This window comes from Chelonoidis abingdonii, chromosome 2 (assembly GCF_003597395.2).
Source record: "Chelonoidis abingdonii isolate Lonesome George chromosome 2, CheloAbing_2.0, whole genome shotgun sequence".
NCBI lineage: Eukaryota > Metazoa > Chordata > Testudines > Testudinidae > Chelonoidis > Chelonoidis abingdonii.
The window spans coordinates 143,448,350-143,470,955 of NC_133770.1; positions in this window are offsets into that span (position 1 = coordinate 143,448,350).

Below are 22,606 nucleotides of genomic sequence, written 5' to 3' on the forward strand. Positions count from 1 at the left end.
ACAGAGATAGAACTAATCTGACACTCTCCCCTTCTTCTCCCATATCGTTTCCTTGTTCGTTCCCAGTAGGAGAATGAAGAAGCTAGCTAAAACCATGTTAGGCCTGCAGGAGGAGAAGACAGGAAAGTACTCAGGGGCCAGGCTTCCCTGTGTAGACGAAATGGCTCCTATATCGGAAATTCCTCAGTACCAGGAAATGCTGCCCATTAGGTACTGTTTGCATGGATTTTGGGTGTGATGTTGTAAGCTTGTGAAAAGACACATGCAGCTCATTTTCTCCTGTTTGACAAAATCCATGCAGCCATTTTTGAGATGTGCACAAACTTGCACAAATAAACCAAAAAAATAGTCATCTCTGGGCTGAGCCTATGCACATGAAATCTCATCTCCAAAGGAGACCTTCTGAAACTATCAGTGGATGAAAAGAGGAGGCTATAACAAAATATTTATTTTAACTGTCTCAATAGCTTTCTGTGTGCTGTATGAAATAAACATATAGGATAGTCATACCTCATAGAAGCTCTTAACAGGATAGCAACCTTGTATCAACTCAAAAATTTAAAGAAATTAGTAGAACTGGCCAGAGAAATTATGACAGAACTGAATTCTGTTAGGATATGTGCTTTTATCAAAATCAAAACACTTCATGAAATCAGGTTGATTGCACTGGATTTTCATTTCAGTCAGAGGGGAGCATTGAACTTAGGGCTCCTACATCCTAGGTGAGTGATCTAACCTAAAAGTTATGAGTGGGGATGGCATCACCACCTGGCCAGAGTTTGAATGGGATTAGAGCCAGCAGTCAACTTCTGAGCACACGTACCAGATTGGGGCCTGTACATGGCATAGGCAGGCAAATGCTTGTTTTCTCCTGGTTTGTGTATTGTTCTAGAGCTTAGGTGGGAGATAGGTATCTGAACACCTACAGTAAGGCAGAAGTTCACGTGCCCAGAAGCAGAAATATAAGTGCCAAAGGAACTTTATCCCCCGCCCAAAAAAGTAGGTGCTGAGTGACTTTAGGTGCCTATAGGATTTGGATAGAGTTCATGAAATGCAAAGGTCCCTAAGCACCTTTGTAATAACAAGGCATCCAGTGGCACCTTAAAGACTAACAGATTTATTTGGGCATAAGCTTTCGAGGGTAAAAATCCCACTTTCTCAGATTCATGGAGTTTTACCCATGAAAGCTTATGCCCAAATAAATCTGATAGTCTCCAAGATTTTGCCGGACTCCTTGTTGTTTTTGGGGTTACAGACTAACACAGCTACCCCTTTGATACTAAGCATCTTTGTGCATCTGGCTCTAATCTCTTTCTCAACTCCCTACCTGAACAATTGGGCTAACACTGCTTTTATCCCTTCCTTTTTCTCTCTTCTAGTTGGATTATAAACTCTTTATATTAGATGCTGTACAAATGCACAGTAAGAGCCAGCCTTGGCCCCAATGTATCCCCAATTTCAATTGCTCCTTTAGACATTATTGTGATATACATAAGATTTGAGATTTCACCAAGAACTTGAACTCCTGAGATTAAAGTGTTAACACATGCTGTCCCTCATTCTATTTTCTAATGATCAAGAACTTTCTCCCACTGAAGTACAGAAAAGGAATTTTGCAACAATGGATCCTGCTCATCAGCTCAAATATAGATACATATTACCTCATCCTATTATAAAGATATACGAAGTAAAATAGCTACAATAGCTTTTTTGAAATCTGATTTCATTCTTGTCTCTTATTTACCAATAACACTTTGAAAGTGTTTTAGCAGAATGTAACAAATGGCTTCTTAATTAATAGCCTGTGACAAAGAAGAGGGCTGTTAGAGCAATAACAAGCCCATCATTTAACTATGCTAACAACCATTTTCTAGAGAGTTATTGATCTTATAAACCATATTTAAGTTAATGGATTATGAGCGTAATAATATATATAAAAAATTAGAAGCTAAAATATAGACTGAATGATAAGTGGTCATGGTATAAACTAATCACTCCCTGTTGGATAACAAATTCTTGCTTTACTATTTTACAGTTTAAATACATGATCATAAATCATATCAATTTTGATTGTTATGTCAGTTGAAAAATTATTGTACAACAAAGCCATTTGATTGATAGAAGTAGAATTCCACAAATAAACGTGTCACATCAACAGTATTATTGTGAATGTGTAAAGTGATAGATGATAGTGTGACATAGGTGTCTTATTTACTTTATTTGTATAAAAATCTCAACAGAATGCCAAGAATTCAATAGACACTAGAGTGCAATTTTAAATATAGCCAATGCAACCCAATCACAAGATTCTACTACATATCAATATTTCAATTTCAGGCAAACTGGATTTTTTTAAGAGAAAAAAGTTCCAACGAATACAAGATGTAATTCAGGGTTTTTCAAACAAGTCGCCGCTTGTGTAGGGAAAGCCCCTGGCAGGCCGGGCCAGTGCGTCTACCAATGGGAGCTGCTGTAAGTGGTGCGGGCTGAGGGACTTACTGGCTGCCGCTTCCAGCAGCTCCCATTGGCCCGGAGCAGCGATCCAGAGCAGCCAGTGGGAGCTGTGATCGGCCGGACCTATGGACGGGGCAGGTAAACACACTGGTCCGGCCCGCCAGGGGCTTTCCCTACACAAGCGGTGACCCCTCTTTGAGAAACCCTGCTGTATATAATTTTCACACCTTGCGGTGACAAAGTTAAGAGGACACATGCTCCACTGTAGACTGTGCTAGGTCAATAGAAGAATTCTTCCATCAGCCTAGCTACTGCCTGTTGAGGAGGTGGATCCACTGCAGCACCATAGCTGTACCTCTGTAGCACTTATAGCATAGACATATCCTTATTTTCACTGACTAATACTGTGCTCCATGAGCAGCCTCAATGAAGACAATGTGAATAATTGTGGAGTATGATACTACAGACCTTAAGTAAGGTTGGCAGAATTTGGCACTGAGGCCTCAGTCCTGCTCCCTCTTATGTTAAAGGTGCATGAGAATTTGCTTCAATAGGTACAAAATTAGGATGCTGGTGAATAGGAAGAATGTGAGGGATAAATGTAGAAGCTCTTACCTATAAAAGCAGAAGAACATGTGAGTGCCTGATGAGCATGCAGGTAAAGTAGCTGCACCTAGGCAGCAATGGCAGGATGCATCCAAAATTTACAGCCTCCTTTTAAAAACAAAGGGTTTAAGTATTTCCTTTACTTTATGCCTTTCCTAAGCAGAGTAGTAGGATGCTATTTTTATGACCTATATACAGGGTAGACAGATGATTTCTAAAAGGCATAATACACTCAGGCAAGAGGAGGGACCTTTGCCATTAGATAGACTTTCCAACTTCCTCGGATCCCTTTTCATTGCTGTGGTTATACATTTAACACATAAATAAACTTGACATGTATTCTCGGTTAGTTAGTCATTGCACTGAGCACATAATAAATGCTATAGAACACAGTCCCTATGTGTCCACAGTCCTTGATCCCAATGTGCGGAACTTTTTATAAACTCCAGCCACTTACTTTGGTTCTAAAGTAAGAACTCCAGAGAATGATAATTACAAACACAGCTTAAAAAAAAAAAAGTTCTGCAAAGCTCATCTCAGTTAAAAGTCACTGATTGGGTTTTTATCCCACACCATCCAAGAAGGTATTAAGGTGGCTCAGAAGAAGCCAATCAGTATTATAGACTGCAGCTGGAGTGAGTCAGGCCTGAGTAATATTCATTAACTGAAGATGAAGGCTGGCTTGTATAAAGCCGGGAAGATGAGAGCTGAAGAAGTTTGCAGGAAGAGGGTCTACAGTCAATCTTTGTGCACAGATCTGGGTAGGAGTAAAAGCCCTGGGATCCTGTCCTTGATGGAAGGGATTTACTCAGAGTAGTTGTGGATAAGGGAGCCTGTGGAAGGTAGAGCATGAAGAAGCAGCAAGGTTTGAAACTGTGTGCCTTGGCTGCTGATTATAAGGTCCCTGCTCTGGAACCCAGAGTAGCATGTGGGCCTGGGTTCCCGTACCAGCCACCAGGGAAGTGGTACAGACCGGGAAGTGGGATGGAGGAGTGACTGGGATGGTGCACAGACAGTTGGTCCAGAGGGACTTTGATACCCTGGAAGGAGAAGATTAAAGGGTGTCCTAGACAAGTGCTCAGTCACAAAGAGAAATCATCCCAAGTCCTGGAGAGTGAGAATGGTTGTAAGACAAGCAAGTGACAGAAGAGGGGACTAGACCAGATAGTATGTGATTCCTGGACCCAATCACAAGCAGATGTGCCAATGCTGAGTGAGAACTTTGTTAGTCACTCTTTGCTGATCTGACATTTACAGTTTGACTCTCACTTATTACTTGGTTTATTTTCTTACTACTTTAGGAGCTCAAACCATGTGCTGACAATATAACTTTTAGCTATATGCAGAATGAACATTTTTAGGATAGAGACAGCTATGTAACTCTTCAAGATATTCCAGTCAAATGGACACCAGGGAAAATAGGTCATTTACTAAGGACATAAAGCTTATATGTAATGTTTATATTTGTACAGCAGATACATTCAAACTCAAAGAAGTCCATAATTCCTCTGTTTCAGTTTTTCAAAAAAACCCTTGACTCTAGAGATTCTTATTAATATACTTCTGTATTTGAACACTACTTTGGATTATTGAAGGTAAAATTATAAATTTGCCCTGAGTTTACTGGTACTTTGGAAAAAGTCACTCTGTATTTTAACTTTAGTACCTATGCAGATGTTAAAATGTCAGTGATGTTTTCACTTAATGCCTATTAAAGATCTGACAGTAAAAAGCACACTGTGGATTTGTAATCCATGTATAAGCCAAATTCTATTACTGAGAGACAATCCTTTTAGGAATATGTTTTAGAAGAAAATCCCTTCTTATTTATGCCTAAATCTTCAGTGCATGGGAGAAGTTAGAACATTTGGATAAAGTATAAATCCATCAAAGCTGTTTTTTCTAAGTTTATCAGTTGTCTTTTAGTAAAAAGAATGTAAAACTTTTTCACTAAAACTTTTCAAAGCTCTTACCTGTCGATTTCACTGCAGGCTAAAACTTGGTATGCAATATATATTTTAAAGTTTCAAGAGTTCGGATACAAAGTTTGCTAGGTTTGGATGTACTTTTTCTCCCAGAAGGAACTACACAAACCTTTAATGGAATGTTCTTGCTTGATATTTAGAAAAATTTAATGGTGTTGCATCCTCTGTAAAGTCAGCAATATATTGATTTGGCTCAGAGTTGATGCTGGGGAATAAACAGGCTTACATCTAAAAATGTCATTAATATTCATAATACAACAGTCCAATGCTTCAGCTGCATTTCTAAAATAATGAAGCATATTGACAGACACGCTGATTAAAACACTTAATCTCACAACGTAATTGTTTTCTTTACCAATCCTCTCCTCCCAATTTAGCAAATCAAGTGCTTAGACAATAGTTACTATAGTTGGTGCTTTAGAACAAAGCTATCCGCTAATGCCATAATACTCGAGGATAATCGTGTCCCTTGTGTATTGTCTATGGATTGTAATAATTTAACTGGTCCTTATCCAGGATTTGACAGGACATTGCAAGATCTGAGGTATCTTCTAACTACCTGTCGCTCAGTCAAGTTTAGACTCTAATGACAGTATTTCTGCCTTTTCACTTTAAAACTTACTAAAATTTTTATTACCTTAGAGTAATAGCTCAGTTACACTTTATAATTTCTCTCTCTTTTTCATTACCTGTTGAGTTTGAATATTATAAGAATCTTATTGTGTTACAAAATGTACATACATTTTGCACTGCAATGTAATTCAACAGTTGGGAGATAAAGGTGCTGATCACCTCATAAAATTTGTTGTCATAAATCCCTGGCTGAGCTAGAGAACTCTGGCAATCCATCCGCTAGTGTAGGTCTCAGTAATACTTGTAAAACACTTCAGAGTTGATTTTTCAAAGGAGCCTTAACCTATATCTACACTGCAGTTGGGAGAGTGCCTCCTGTCCCGACCAGATAGACACACTCACTCAGTTTGGGTACTGTGCTCCAAATAGCAGTGTGGCTGTGACAGCAGGAGCTAGCCACTGAATATGGACCCAGCAGGTTGGGTGGGCTTGTACTCAAGTGACTAGCCTGCACCACCACATCCACACTGCTATTTTTAACACGCTTGCTCAAGCAGAGCTTGTATGGGTCTGTCTATCTGGGCTAGGAGGCATGTTCCCAGCCATAGTATGAACATAATCTCCCTAAGGATAACTTCCTTTGCCATTTCCTGAAAAGCTGCTTTGTAAATCCCAGCCTTCATACCCATGCATGCAAGCATTCCTAACACTTCACAATCCATGTCAGTAACATGATGATTGTACTAACTGAACTTGCAGCAGTTCAGTCATTTCAATACTAGAGAGAACAGGAAGTATACAGGGTTTGAAGCCACACTAGATTATCATCCCAAATAAATCCCACAATGGTCCTGCTTGCTCTGTTGTGACCACTCTAAGAAGGCAAAAATTGCTGGCTTTGGCTCTTATCAACTTATTTCCCCCTGTCTGGGTGGGCCTAGGAGAAGTCAAGGTCTCATCCCTGCCCACCTTCCTCTCCCAGTTTGATGCAGGCAATGTGGAGTGCTGAGAACGAGTCGCACCACCTGAAGAGGGGGTATCATTGGACATGCTTCAGGGAGTGTTGTGAATCACAAGATAGTGTTCTTTCCTCAGCTTCCCCAAGGTAGCATGGACCTACATAGTCCTAATGTGATAGCTACAATCTTGGCCAGTGCTAGAGATTCAACCAGGGACCTCTAGAGCTAGATAAGTGTTTGTATGACTGAACCAAGTTCCTTAACTTAGGGCTGTCATAGACTCAGATCCTCTGCAGATCAGGAACAGAGGAGGCACACAATACACACTGACTTGATTCCATCACAAGAATAAACCCATAAGAAAGTAAGGAAAGGAGATTATCTGTTAATCTACAAGTAAACTATCTGAAAACATTAATGCTGATGCCATTGCAAAATGGGTCCTTCCAGAAGTCTACTGATTTAAAATATTACCTTTGCTTTAGGGTGTTGCCAGGCACAATAATACTTATCATTAGGGACCACTTGAATGAATTAGATGAATACCTCTATGGGCAGGAAATGTGAATCTTTAAACAGTAAAGGAAAGCCCTTCAACACTTTTTCAGCTCTAATGTTTCTTGAGGAGCACATATGTAACATTATGAAATTCCTATGCTTTTTCGATGTTTTACTGTGAATTCAGAGGAAGCCATAGAGTAGAGAAAAAGTCTTGCCGGAGTGATTTTTTTTTAATGACCTGGAGTAATGGCTGAGGTAGAGAGATGATCTTTACCATTCTGAGCAGTCAATTAAGCAACACTGTATGTGCGTGATACTCTTATGGTAGAACTTGAAAGGAAAATACAGTTAGTAGAGATGAGATACTTCAGTAAAATTTGGAGCATCTCCTACTTCAACCACATCATTAATGAAAAGGTCCACAACATCCTCACCCAATGCTGGTCATATGAAGACCTCCTGACGACCATGGAGAAGCACAAACTGAAGTGGTATGACCATGTAACAAGATCATCTGGCCTATCAAAGATCATCCTCCAAGGGACAGTACAGGGGAAGAGAAGAAGAGGTAGAAGAAGAAATGGATTGACAATATAAAAGAATGGACAGGAACAGACTTTGTGGATACTCAAACACTGACACATAATCGTCAGGGGTGGAGACAATTGATTGATTGCTCATCAATGATGGTGCCCCAATGACCAATGCAGTTATGGGAGTGATGATGATGTTCATGATGAAGATGATGACGATGAATATAGACTGAGGTCTTGGCTACAAACCAAAGTTGCACTTATTTAACAAAAATCATTTTAAAAAACAATGTAATTAAACAGTTTGAGACCCTCTATGGATCTTCTTGTATCAGTTAAAAACTGACTTATATAAAATTAACAAATTGACGGATACATGTTAGATAGAAGCCAGGTTTCAATCTGAGTGTCCAAACAGAGTCTTGGGCTGGTCTAACTAAATTTTAAAACACACTTTTCATTAAAGTGTGGTACATGGTGGTCAGTACAAATGATATATAAAGACATATTGAAGTCAAATTTGTTAGCATCTCAGGTTGACTAGCAATTGGGAAGCAATAACCCACAAAAGAGCAAGGTGGCAGCAGACTTTGAAGCAAAGGCACATTAACACCTTCTGTGGGGAAAAACGTGGACAGCGCAACACAACTCACACTGTACCTCAGTGTAAGCAGAGTCTGGATGAGCTTGCTCCTGATATTTAGTGGTGAGCTGTGGAAAAAGATGTAGGTGCTCAGCATGATGAGACTGCTTTCTCAGATGATCACTTGTGGCTGGTCTTGGATCCCCAGTCTCCTTGTTACTGGGGAAGGAGTAATAAGGGTACAACTTACTTGGGGGGGTGGGTCTTTTGCTCATGCTTTGTGTTATGAGCCCTGTTATGAGCAGTGTTTTCCTACATTAATGCTGAGTTAATTCTCTCCTTTTATTAAAAGTGTTTGCTACACTCAGACTCTATGTTTGTGAGAGGGAAAGTATTGCCTCTTAGAGGCATCCAGAGTGTGGTGTATAATTGTCCCAGGTCACTGGGAGGGGGCTTGAGCCAGTTTTGTTTCTTGTATTGTGAAAAGGAACCCCTAGATACTGAACCTGGCCCTTGTTGCTGCTGGCTTCACCTGGCAGAAGGGTTACATCATGATATAAGGCAGCTGGTTCATCACAGACAGATGCTTTGGGCTGACAGGTTGTCCACAACTATTACGCCGGAGCCTGGCTTATTTCTTAAGCCTGGGACATCAGCCTAGTCTGGTCAGGTCCCTTCGCCAGTCCTTCTCAGGCTGGGCCTTGCTGGATGGCCCATCTCATACTAAGTTGCTAATGCTGTACACTGCAGTTGGTCTCAGGTGAAAGAGAAGAAAGAAAGGAGAGAAGTAGAACAGTATGTGTATACGTTTTGTGAGGGTGAGGGGAACTCATGAAGGAAGGGAAGACCACGCAGAATCTGACACATATCATGGGGTCCACGTTAGTGCAGAGGTGGTCGGTCATCCCCACTGGTGTGCTGAGGTCTGGGTTTCATGACATGATCCTTAAAAGGCACAAATGAAGGGCAGGATCTCGGAGTGAAAAAGATGCCTGCTGGCTTTTCCCCTAAAGTCTGCTCCCCACTTGACTCCCCTCCACGCTCCTTTTTAAGGACCCCAAAAGGGGATATGATTGGTAGAATACCACATCCCCTTATTATTCTGTTCACCGGTTAGGCCTAGTTTCTGACACAATTTTGGCCTATTAATTTCAGGTTCCATTCTCCTCTTGTTTTACAGACAACACAGCCTTTGGGCAATAGCAGTAGACCTTTCTGTTTGGACTAATCTAGACAGTCTCCCTTTTGTACCTTTTTCCCTATCAACCTTTATTATTATGGGTGATTGGAACACTTTATAAACTCTCACCGACTTTCCAACAGTTGCACTCACGACTGGGATAGGCCTGTTAGGCCTCAGATGTTGCAATAGCCCAACTGTCCAAGAAGGGACACATTACAACATGCCAAAAGGATAGCATGGCCTGTACAGCCTGGAAAGCTCTAGGAGGGATTGTGGTTAACACAATGCACAATTCCTCCCTGAGCTACCTGGGCTTGATCCCCCTTGCTCGGGACTTTTGTTTAAAGATACAATCTAGTCCTGAGTATCTACTTCCCGAGTTTTGTACATCTAAGGTTATCATTTCATCCTGCATTACATTGTGGGGCAAATCCTGCTTGTTTTACTCATATAGTCTTACAGACTTCACTGGGGCTATTTGTATAAGAAAGGCACACAGCAGTTAGCCCTGTATGCTTTCTGGGCAATATATTTATTCTTGACAAATATAATACTCTTCTATGGGTTATAATAGGTTAAGAAAATCTCCTTCAGAAAATAATGAATTGAGTAGTCTCTAAATGACCCTCCTGGAGCAGCTTGGGAAACTGAATTATCTTTTGTTCACAGGAATGCTAAAAAGAAGGAATTTAGTGAGGTAAAATCATATATAATATATAGTTGCAATATCATCTATTGTGTGGAAGGAGCCATTCAGTTGAGGAGAATTGCACAAAATTGCTGTGGCAAGGACAAGTATGTCAAGGTAATAGGTATTGAAATTTCCCAGGAAACAGATTTAGTTTGATTCATCTTTATATTAGGTTCCCTTTCACATTATGAGAATTGAAGTACGTGTATGGCAAGAGATGAGTGTCCTCTCCAGAAATCAAACAATGACCTATTTCTTCTTTCAGTTACACCTGTGTAAATCAGGAGTGACTCCTATGACAAATGTGGCAATTTCCTGCAATAGCCCAGATAAACCTTATTGAATTAAGTTTAAGTATCTTGGGAGTTCATTGTATTCAAAATGCAAATATTTGTGTATTATTGTGAGATTGGATGTAACATCTCTAGGGGAGAGATCTGACTAATGTAAACCTTGGAAAGTGTTATGAGCTTCAAAGGACTATTTGAAATGATGTGAACTCTTAAAGTTTTTTTGTGGGTTTCCCAGGACATCCCTATGGGGAGTTGTATGCAAATATAACCCTCCTCTCTTGTCCCTCCCCCATATTATGCAAGAGCTCAGCCTTTTGAAGCTTTGACCTGAGGAGGAAAGCTTTGTCTGCTGATCATCAGGTACAGGAAGACAAGCTGCGAAGCCCAGACTGTATAAAGGAATGACTTGCAGATTCATGGGGGTGCTTGGTGTGAGCTAGGCAGTTATGAATTTGTAACCACAGGCAAACCCCTGTGCAAGGACTGTTAACCTGCCAGGGCCCTTGTTGGAATTGGAGTGAACTCAAGTAAGCTTATTAGCACGCATGCAGATTCTTTTATTGACTTTAATATGGCAATGTCTACACTACCCACCATTGGCCATGGCTTGTAGTGTAAGTGTAGCACATGGTGTCCACACTGTGGTGTGTAGCTACACATATCAGTGACAGGCTGTGGCAGACGGGAGAGGCTTCATCAGCTACCTGTTACTGGAGCTTTTCACTGCAGTGAGAAAAGACTGGCAGCGGGAAGGCAGTCGGAAAGGCTCAGCAAGGGCTGACAGCAGAGAGGCAGCAGGATACTACACAGAGGACACCTACCAAATTGGGACCCTCTAGCAAGTTCACATAACACAGGACTCACCTGAGAGGTGGCAGATCCCTGTTCAAATTCCTTCTCTCTCTCACAAGATGGGGGGACCCAAACTGGGAGTCTCCCACATCCCAGGGGAGTACCTTAACTGCTCATCTTAAAGGATGTCCTCCTCCTTCTCCCAGGCCACTTTTTGGAGGGGTTGGGGGGAACACCTGAGGCAGCCAAATGCCTATCTTCCCCTGGTTTACGTATCATTAGCAGATAGCACACATCCCTTTCACCATCATCTCCCAGTGGCAGAACCTCCTGCAACGCCTAGGTCTCTTCAGGGATCCCACCCCATGACAGAACAGGAATTGAATTCAGATCTTCCAAGTCACATGCTCATGCAATAAATATCCGTCCTATTAATGGAGTATATATCCTTTCCCTGATATCATCAAATCTATGTGTAGCTAAAAACATTATATAATCAGGCACTCTATTGATTTTTATTCAGTAACATGGGATGAGACCTCCTTGCAATGGAAGTTGGGGAGTGGTGTAATACTTTGTTCTGAGACAGGACATAGAATTCGAAGTTGATTAGAGTTATTGGTGTCATGAAGAAATCTGGTGGCTGAGATTTTACAGATGCTTAAACATCAGGTACTTTATGTCATTGTAGTGTGATTGTAATAGGAATATATATTATATGAGAAATAAAGGCAACTGTGAAATACGGTTCACTGTATTGTGTATTTGAGATGTTGGCTAAGCTGGTTGGAGCCTGCAATTTCAGCCAAAATATTATTTCTTATGATGCTTATCTTGGTAAATAAGCTGATCTCTGATTAAACCCTGTATATGAGTGACAATGAAATCCACCCTGATTCTGGTTAGCAAAACCAGAGAGTGGCATCTCTGATCTATTCACACAAACTCATAGGAGATCATACTTAGAAGTCAAAGGTCAATCATATGTCAGCAATGTGGCTTTCAGTAACTCCATCCAAAGCCAGATCCACATGCAGAGATCTGCAAAATCAAAAGGGCTAAATGTAACACTGGAGTAAGCTGGCAGATTTCTGACTATTTCAATGGAGTTAAAGCCATTTATTCCATGGCTAAATGTGGCCCAAAAAGAGGGGCATGTAAGGTAAAATGTTCTGCCCTTAGAGCTATCATTATGAATTGTTTTCTTTCTTTTCTTTTTTCAAATAAAGGAACCTTAAGAGTATAGAATAAATGGAGCTGTACAGAGAGTATTACACATACGATTTTACTATCCAGTTTTACCTTTTTGTTGATGCTGTGGGGAGTAGGGTCTCAGAACCCAATCTCCAGCCTAAGCCTGAACATCTACACTGAAATTAAACAGCCCCTTAGCCCAAGCTCCATGAGTGTAAATCAGCTGACATAGGCCAGCAGTGGATGATAATTTCAGATTAGACAACCTCAGATTCCCTTAATATGTAATTTACAACCCCTACCCCCAACATTACCTCTCATAGTGGCACATTGAGCATTAGTGTAAGGGAGTCTACACTTGTCTAATTCATCTGCTGAAAAGTCAAAAAACAGGGAGTATAGTAAGAAAAGCAATGAGGCAGAGGGTACAGTTTGTGCATAAAATTAGGCCGCCCAGTAGATGACATTGATTTTAATCTTTAATTCATAGTTTATATGGACATAGAAATAACTTTCAAATGGAATTACAAAAATAAAATATGTATTATTGTATGTTCCCTTGAAATCAGTTCTTTAAAGAAAACACCTTACACTAGGAACAATAAAAAGTGAAAGTTACACCTGAAATGAGACAGCACAGAAGCTTAATTTGCATCACAAAAGCATGTCTTCGGACAATCGCCTTGGAGATTAAGGGGGGAGCAAAGCTGGACTGAAGAGCAACTCTTCTGGGGATACTCCAGCTAAAGCACTCTTGGAGAAATACACTGTAAAAAAGTACAAGGGAAAAAAAGTCATGTTTAAAAGCAATTCTAACAATCAGGCGAGAAGTAGGATGGCCCAGTGCAAGTCTGAGACTCTAGAGATCCAGGTTTAGTTCCCTGTTCTTCCACTGATACCATGTGTTACCTTGAGCAGGTCATCTCGCTGTGCCTCAATTCTCCACCTGTAAAATATACCACCCTGTGGGTGTTGTGAGGATACATACATTAAAGATTGTCAGGTACTTGGATACTGCAGTGATGAGGAGCAAAAAGTACTTAAGTTAGAATCCTGAACAGGTTTAGGAAAAAGACAACGGATGTTGATAGGAGACAAGCTGTTACTGTGACGAAGGTGGGGAGGCAGATATGTAACACCTTTATGGGGGATATTCAAATTGGGCAGAACAAAATAACCTGAAAAGTGTAATTCCTGGAGGATGACTAGTAACACATGATATCAGGTGACCAATAACACCTACCTGGAGATTTTCAGTTGTCTGTCTCAAAGCTACTGTGTACCAGAGCAATTAGAGAAGAATGTGGTAAGTTACGGAAAGGTGTCTTTCTTCCCCATTGTGGCTTTATCAATGGCGTCTGTCTAAATTAACTTTTGTGCAGCAATTTTACCTCAAAAAATCTAGGACTCAAATGGTTTTATGAATAACAAGATTTATTCAGGATACAAGTGGAGAGGGCAACAGTGTAAGAGAAATGAGATGCATGATACAAATGGGGTCTGATTCTCTTCTGGCTGGCCCATTGTCTAATCATTCACACTTAAGCAAAGTAGCTATAAAACACTACCCTTCTGATCCAGTAGTGGTTTACACTCACTTTCCAGAGCTATGAAAGAATATTCAAGGTGCAAGGAAGGCATGCCGGAAGAAAATGGTACATTATCATGGAGCATTAGAATAAGGCAACAGTAAATACTGAAGGCCAAGTCACTGATTCAGTGCAATTTGGATTGCTTGATAAATTGGGTGCAAGTGGACAGTATGCATTCTAATACAGCTAAATGTAAATTTATATATCTAGCAAGAAAGAATGTAGGCCATACTTACAGGATGGGGGACTCTATCCTGGAAAGCAGTGATTCTGAACAAGATTTTGAGGTTGTAATGGGTAATCAGCTGAACATGAACTTCCAGTGTGCTGTTGTGGCCCAAAGGGCTAATGTAGTCCTTGGATGTATAAACAGTAGACACTATCATAGAAGTAGAGATTTTCTTTTACTTCTGCTATGACCACTGCTAGAATGCCATGTTCAGTTCTGGTGCCCACAATTCAAGAAACATGTTGATAAATTGGAAAGGGTTCAGAGAAGAGCCACAAGAATGATTAAAGGATTAGAAAACTAGCCTTAAAGACCTGAAGAGCTTAATCTGTTTGGCTTAACAAAGAGAACGTTAAAGGGTTATACACTATAATCAAGTAAGTACCTACAGATGTTTAAAAACAGGCTCTTCATCCAGCAGAGAAACACAATGCAATGGCTTGAAGCTGAAGCAAGACAATTGAGATTGAGATTGGAAATGAGGCATATTTTTTTAATGGAGAGATTAATTAAAATTGGAACAATTTACCAAGGGTCATGGTAGAGTCTCTATCACACACAATTTTGCAATTAAAATTGGCTGTATTTCTAAAAGATATGCTCTAGGCATTATTTTGGGGAAGTTCTATGGCCAGTCTTATATAGGAAGTCGGACTAAATAATCACAATGGTCCATTCCTGGTTTTTGATTCATAGAGTAAATTCTAAGAAATGCCCCCCTCTGCAGTCAGGAGGGGCACAGGGAAATCCAGGTTACTGCAAGGAGTGGTAGTAATGTATAAATTACACCCTACTCTAGTTTACACTTTCTTCCTGCTGCTCCACATTTAAATTACATCAGCTTAAACTCCTTACATTAACGTCTACGTCTACACCTAAACTGCTGCAGAGGCACAGCTGTGTCACAGTAGCTAGCACTTCAGTATGGACACTCTCACTGAAGTTAATCCACCTTCCCAAGGGGTAGTAACTAGGTCAATGGAAGAATTCTTTTGTCAGCCTAGAGCTGTCTACACCAAGGATTAGGTTAGCATAGTTACGTCTCTCAAGGGTTTTCACATGCTGATGTCTACCTTGGGAATTTATCAGCCTTATAAGAATGGAGTCTAAAATATATCTCCCATCACCTTTGAATTTGGACCATACATATATGAATATGTAACTGATCTTTGGAGTTTTTAGAGGCTAGTTTTATGGATTGAATTTCTTACCATTATAACATATTTTTAGATTGTGACACATGCAAATTGTACGAACTTTACAAATTCTTACTTCTGACTGAGTAATTGCAAGATATTGTTTTTTGCAGAAAACAATACCATAGCAAAACTACCCTGAAGTGGATCACATTAATGATGTGGCTTTATCAGTTGAGAAACACCCTGTTAATATTGTCATCAAGATACGTATGCTTCCCAGATATCTATAGGCTGATAGCCTTGCTAAAATACATTAGTTTTTCATGAATCTCTGATCAATTTGGATTAGGAGTTTGATTTACCAGCATGAATGCATTTACACTTATTTACTGAGCTCCATAATCCTTGAAACTGAAATGAGTGTTGTAGCCGTCTGCCAGCAGAAACAATTTAAAGCTTCCTATTTAGCAGAACACTTAAATACAAGAAAAGGGTCCCAAGGGTTATACTGTGTTCCACTTCAACAGATATATTCATCTGCAGCCCTGCCCATTAAGAAAACAGAGTCAGGGAGGCTATGATTTATTTTAAAGAATTATACCTTATTGTCAGATTATGATCCCAGTGCTGTGACTGTGTTCTACTTCTCTCTCACAGCAGCTCCAAAATAAAAACACAGAACAACTTTGGTCTGTTTTCCTAGTTTGTTAATGTCTCTCTTCAGAAATTACATGCTGATTTTCACTTTTCTGCATGGAAAAATGTGCCTCAATCATTCAGTGAAATGTAAGCACTGAATTTAAATGTGTATACCTAACAAAAATTGGAACTTTTGGTGCCTTGGACCATTAATTTTATTTTTAACATTTATACTCCAAGTCCTGTATTTTTTTCCCTCCCGCCTTAAAAAACATAACTTTTTGGTGTTTTACTGTCACAGAAATTACTATTTTTTTCTGTAGCATCTGCATGGAACTTTTAGCAAGAAACAGTGTTTGTATGGTATTTAAGTAGTATCCGATGCATTATTTTTTCAAAGGAAGAATTTTTTTTTCTTTAAAAAAAAATGAAAAGCCCAATCTGATGTTAAGATGTCTTTATACTTAAAACTTATAAGGAACAATGTGTATGTCTTCGAAATAATATCTTTTGTAGGTAACTCAATGACAAAACAAAGACATAATAGCAGAAGTTTTGTTGTGGGTATATTATTACATTCCAAAACTTGACCATTATTTCAGTTACGTAACAGGACAAAAGAAGAATCAGGTATTTACAGCATGAAAACAAAACACAGAATGGTTTCCTTGTATCATGATGCAAAGTTCTCCCGCTCTTGCTTTCATGGACTTTCTAGTGAGGTCATTTTGTTGAGGGGATTGAAGTGAATAATTTATCATGGATGGGATCCAAAAGAAGCCACGGGAATTTTTTTTTGAGGGGTTGTTAAAATTGCTGAAATCCTTCTGTTCTAAGAAGTCTTCATCGAAACTAAATTTGCAAGATCAATTTGAGGCTTACACAGGTGTATATGAATTTGTCCCATGGCTTGTTTAGAACATTTGCCAGTTCTAGTGAATTCTTATGTTTGCTTGTGCTCTCTCTCTAAATTATTTGCATTACATTTTCCTAGAGCAATATTTAGGCTATACTGTGTACCTGGATACATGTACTGATACATACATGGAAATGGATTCATGTAGTGTAAGTAACTGTACAGTATGGCGCATGCTATGAAACTAAAGACAGCATAAAGTGTAGCCTAATATGCATACGCTCTAAGTTGATATTTCCTCTGTTGCAATTATAGTCGTACTGTTAATTAAACCTGTAAGCTGCAGGTTCTCAGTACCACGGCTAACAGATAAAAGTGTGATTAGCAGCAAATCAAGGCAAATTGAATTAACTTCTCCTGGGGTAGCACAATGCTCCATGTGCACTGCAGAACCATGAGGTTTTGTGCAGTGCCTGTGGTACAAGACAAGCCGTAAGTGGAATGTGAGGGTGTTTGCCAGATGTCCAAAAGGCCATATGGATGGGGTGGGTGTTTTTGGTTGACTGTTCAAAGAATACTTAAATGGTTAAAGTTGAATGACTGAAATGAAATTCTGGTAAGAATTGTGAAAAATATTCAGTTTAACTCCAAATATGTTAGGTAATATAATCTATTGTAAATTCTTCATGCTATAATCACAATTAATATTGATCCTGTTCTATATATGGTACTCATCTGACTCCTATTTCCACACAGTTATCCAAGCTTCTCACAGTCTTTAATGTATTTATCCTCACAACATCCCAGTTTAGTAGAGAAATACTATCATCTCTATTTTTACAGATGAGGAACTGATGTAGACAGACCTTAAGGCCCGGTTCCTGATAATAGGTGTTTTTTAAGTACCTTACTCCCACTAAAATCAATAAGTGGTAGGCACTTAAATACCTTTGATCTGGGCCTCTGTGACTTGTTCAGTGTCACAGAGAAAGTGAATCATGATATCCCAAGTGCTGGCTAGTACATAACCACCAGACTATCCTTCCTGTTGTTAGCAGCTTATTCCATGAAGGAAAAAAGGACAAATATGTAGTTCCATCAGTGATGGCTTTCAAAAGCATGGCAGGTTTCCTTCAGATTGTTAGCCAGCACAACACCAATATGCATGCTGTTTTTGGTGGTGGGTCTTTCAATGCAGTTTCTCAGATACATGCAGCAGAACATCAGCAGTATCAAAAGTGATTCTACTAATAATGTTAGATTAGTGAACCAGAATAATACAGAGAGCCTCTGAGACTAGAACTAGCAGGAATGGCTGTAGCAACTTGCTTCTTTCATGATCTTTTTTTCCCTTTTTTCATTGTCTGATATTTTTGAGATTGGGCTTTAGTTGCAAACTATTAGCCTTTGGCAGTGAGCTAATCAGAAACATTTCAATAGGACATAGAACAAACCAAACAAGAAAAAGGTGTGACATTAAATAGATGCTTCCATTGGCTTAGTTGTTAAGGTCCAACAGTTTGCTGAGGTTCAGCAGTCATGCTTGTTTGCTGTGAGTTAGCAAGATGCAGTGAAATTAGTGATCACATGCAGAAGATATCTATGCTGCTTTATTCATTCTTATTTATTAACTTGTGGCTAAATTACATTGCTGGCAGTGAAATGAAATTGGTGGCAGACAGCATCTGATGTTCCCAATTGTGCATTATGCCCAGCCCTAGGCTCTACAGAAATTTCAAACAGTAAGATGTTTTCTTTCTCTTCTTTTCTTTCCTATTGATTAACTTGAAGATAAATGACTTTGCAGCCACAGCCTGGAAATGCAGTGCAAATGAAATCAGTGCACCGAGCCTAAGACATTATAGCACTCACAAAAATAAACAACTTTTTTTCTCTTTTCTTATTGACCTTTCCAAGCCCGAGCCAGATTATGAAATCACAAGAGCATGCTGTAAAGGAAATGAAAGTTTCCTTCACACCTAAGTTAACAAAGAGAAAAGCAACAGAGCTTCCCTTGCAGTAGTATAACTGCACTGTAAATAACACAGCATAATATCAAGCACATCCTAAGGAAGGCACAAAAATTACTCTAATTTTGTATGTCTAAAGGGGGAAAAGTATATACACCACAATATTGTAAGATTTTTAAACACATATATACACTTCTCTCATACCAATCTTGGCCATATTCTTTTCTAAGCAACTAGCTAAAATGGCTGTAAGCCAGACAGCCCTTCCTCATAACTAAACCCATGCCAATCTTTTGTATCAAAATTAGATGAAACTTGCAAACCTTTCATTGCACTTGAGCTGAGTTTATGTCTAGTCTTGGCAGGGGTGAAAGTAACTTAAGGGCCTTACCAGTATGCAGAGCAGCGTCCAGAGCAAGGGGCGTGGCTCAACCAGAAGGGGTGGGGCCTTAAGCAGAAGGATCAGGGCCTTTAAATCCCCAGGTACTTTAAACCACTGCCACTACCCCAGGGCTCTGGCAGCAATTTAAAGGGCTCAGGGCTCCAGCTGTGGTAGCCTCTGCCCTGCTGGATGCCTCTGCCCTGCTGATGAATCTGCCCAGGAGCTGAATCTACACTCTGCCACACCCTGCCCCAGGAGGAGATGGACCCAGATGAGGAGTTACTGGGACTACCATCAGCTGTCTACCCAGAGGAGCCCGAGGACTCATGGATACCTGAGGTACCAAAACCTGGAGAGATAGGAAGTAGCCCAGGGGCAGCCGACGACTGGCAAGCTACAGGGCTGACTGCTTCTAGGTTGGCATATTGTGGCTGGATCCCTGCCAACCCAGTGGCAGACCTCTCTGCCACTGCTATGGCCTTGGGCTGGGACGCGGTGTAGTAGGGTGGATCTGCATCCCTGTGTCCCTCCAAACCCTGGGGTGGTGGACTCCTCATCTTAGGATAAGGAGGCCTGTGCCCTCTAAACACCCCTGTCAACACCCTAGACTATGTGCTGGGTGCTCCACCCCTTTTGGAGACCCTGAGACCATGTGGGCGCTCACCCCTACCTGAAACCCAAGACTGTATGGTTTTGCTGGCTGCCTGACCCCCAAGCTTAGGCTAAAACCTGCTCCCTGCTCTGCCCCACCCAAAGAACCAGAGCTTCTCGACTGTGTGTTCGCTGGCTGCCTCGACCTGTTAATTGGTGTCAGCCCCAGCTGAGTGGGCTGAGAGCTAAAAACTACGTTGGCATGCCCCTACACAAGGGTGGGGACAGGAGGCTGGACTATTGTGTGGTTGCTTTTGTTAGACGGACTCCACCGGGGCGGCTCGAGCCCAAAGACTACCACAGCTACAATGAGGCAGAGTGGCCTCCCTCCCCACTGGAGAGTGAGGGACCTCTACAGCTCCCATTAGTATAAATTCATAATCCAGAGATCAAAGCAGGAAAGAGGCAAATTGAAGATGTTTCTAGGGCCTTCTATACTTTCTGCCATATGGTAGGTCTGATCTCAGTACAGTCAATTGAAAAGTATAGGCACAAGATGGAGTCCAGTATCACATGAGCTGGTCACATTGCTTTGTATGCTTTGAGTCATAGCAGGGGCCCATATTTTATCTAGAACATCTGGAAAGTCCATCTGGTGAGGGAAATTTCTTCCATGGCCCATTGTGTTAATTAGTGGGCAATCAATAGTCACCTGAATAGTCGATTCACATTGTGCTGTCTAGACTGGATGTAAACTATCTTGTGGGTGATAACCAGGAGCAACCACATTTGAAATACTGATATACAATTAATATTCATGACTTCAGATAATGATACATGCATACAAATAGGATAATCATATTCAACAAATCATAACTTTTCCATTGACATCTTACATGAGATACTTTGTACAAAGGTCATATTTTAATCATGTAACATCACACCTTGATAAGCTTTACATGGGCATTGTTGTTTTTGTACCTGGTGGAAAAGGAAATAGACACAGGAAGATCTGATTTAAACATAGTTCTATGCTGTAGTAGCTTTTTTCTGGGAGCAAAACAGAAACCAAAATTCAAGTGAGGCTTTTCACTAGGTAAGGGGGAGTACAAAGCACCCCAACATTTAAAGATACAGGACATCGCATTCCTACACCCTATTTTAAAATACTTTCAAAATATTTATGTATTACCATTTTCATGACTAACATAAAACACTATATAATTTAACTACAAATTGCAGGTGACCTGCTACAGACTCTTAAATTGCAAGGGATTATTCTGATCTGGAATAGCAACTCACTAACTAGACAATATATATTCAGGCACACCACTGATTTTCACACTCTCTTGGGATAACATGATGGTGGTGCAGCATTGTTCTGAGCAACAGGAATAGCTGGTGGTAAGGAATAAACTGGATCTGGTACCAAAGTTTATTCCAGCAAGTCATCAAAATTAGATATTGTAATAGGAGGAAGCTCAGTTGGAGGAACAGAAAGTCGTACTGGAACATGCCCAGACCCCAGTATTTGTCAAGGCTGCAGCTGGTCCATATGTTATAAAGTACCATCAGATAGTTTTACCCTGAATAAAACAGGTCCTGTGGATTTTACAAATTTTCCAGGTGCCCATTTCACTCCACAACTGTAAGTGCAAGTCCACATTAAGCCTTCTACTTGAAAATAAACAATGATTAGTCTCATGATGAGTCAATGATGCGTCTCATGTTGTCAATCATGTCGTCAATCAATTTGCATAGCTTGGGATTTGTGAGGCAAGATCAGGATATAGCGGGTACGTACAGATCACTTAAAAAAAAGTTGCAGGTGACTCCTGGGTAGTAGCTTATTGTGTGTTTCTGTAGACAAGCAAGAAATTGTCCAATTTCTGCTAATGACTCAAAATAGACTTATTAGCTTTTTAAGTCATGCCTAAGTCTCTGTACAATGTGTTCTGCTAGTCAATTTGTATTAGGATAGTAGGGAGCATAACGTATGTGCTTAATTTTATTTGAAGCCAGAAACCTCTGAAATTCTTCAGAACAGAATTGAGGTCCAATGTCACTCGCCAACTGTAAAGGTAAACTAAATTGGCTAAACAAGGTCTGAAGATGTCCAGAGGTCTTGGTAGCCATAGTGGAAGGCATTTTGAATGGGCATCAACTATGACCAAAAACATATAACCTTCTAATGGTCTGGCAACATCTGTGCGAATGTGTCCAAGGAGTCTGAGGCCACAACGAAGAATGTATACACGCTGGGCCAGGATCATGCTGAATTTCCTGACACTCAGTACAGCACTTGCCCTTTTTCTCAATGTCTATTTTGATCCCCAGCCACTAGACATGACTCCAGGCTATCTTTCATGTTTACAATGCCAAAATCACCTTAGTGAAGAGCTGCTGAAACCTGAGATTGAAGTGATTTTTGGAATGATCACTCACATTCCTCATAAAATGTAATCTTGATTCACAGATTATTCAGACTGACATGACACAAATTGTATAAATTGGAGATTCTTATGATCCAACACTGTGCCCTGTGAAATCATTCATTTCACAAGAAAAAACACATCATCCTTAGCAATTTATTTGATGTCTGTGCTAGTGATGGGTAACCTATCCATCAAACTGAGATAATACACTTCATGTGAAGATTCTTTGGGTTGCTGGGAGCTTGGACATGGAAGGTGTGACAGCCCATCAACACTGCCATTCTGACTTTTCTTCATGGAATTGAATAGTATAGGAATGAGCTGTAATAGCAATGCCTATCCTTGCATACAAGCAGCAGTTAATGACTGAATTCCATGGTTTGATTCAAAAATTGAAAGCAATGGGTGGTGATCCATCAGCAAGGT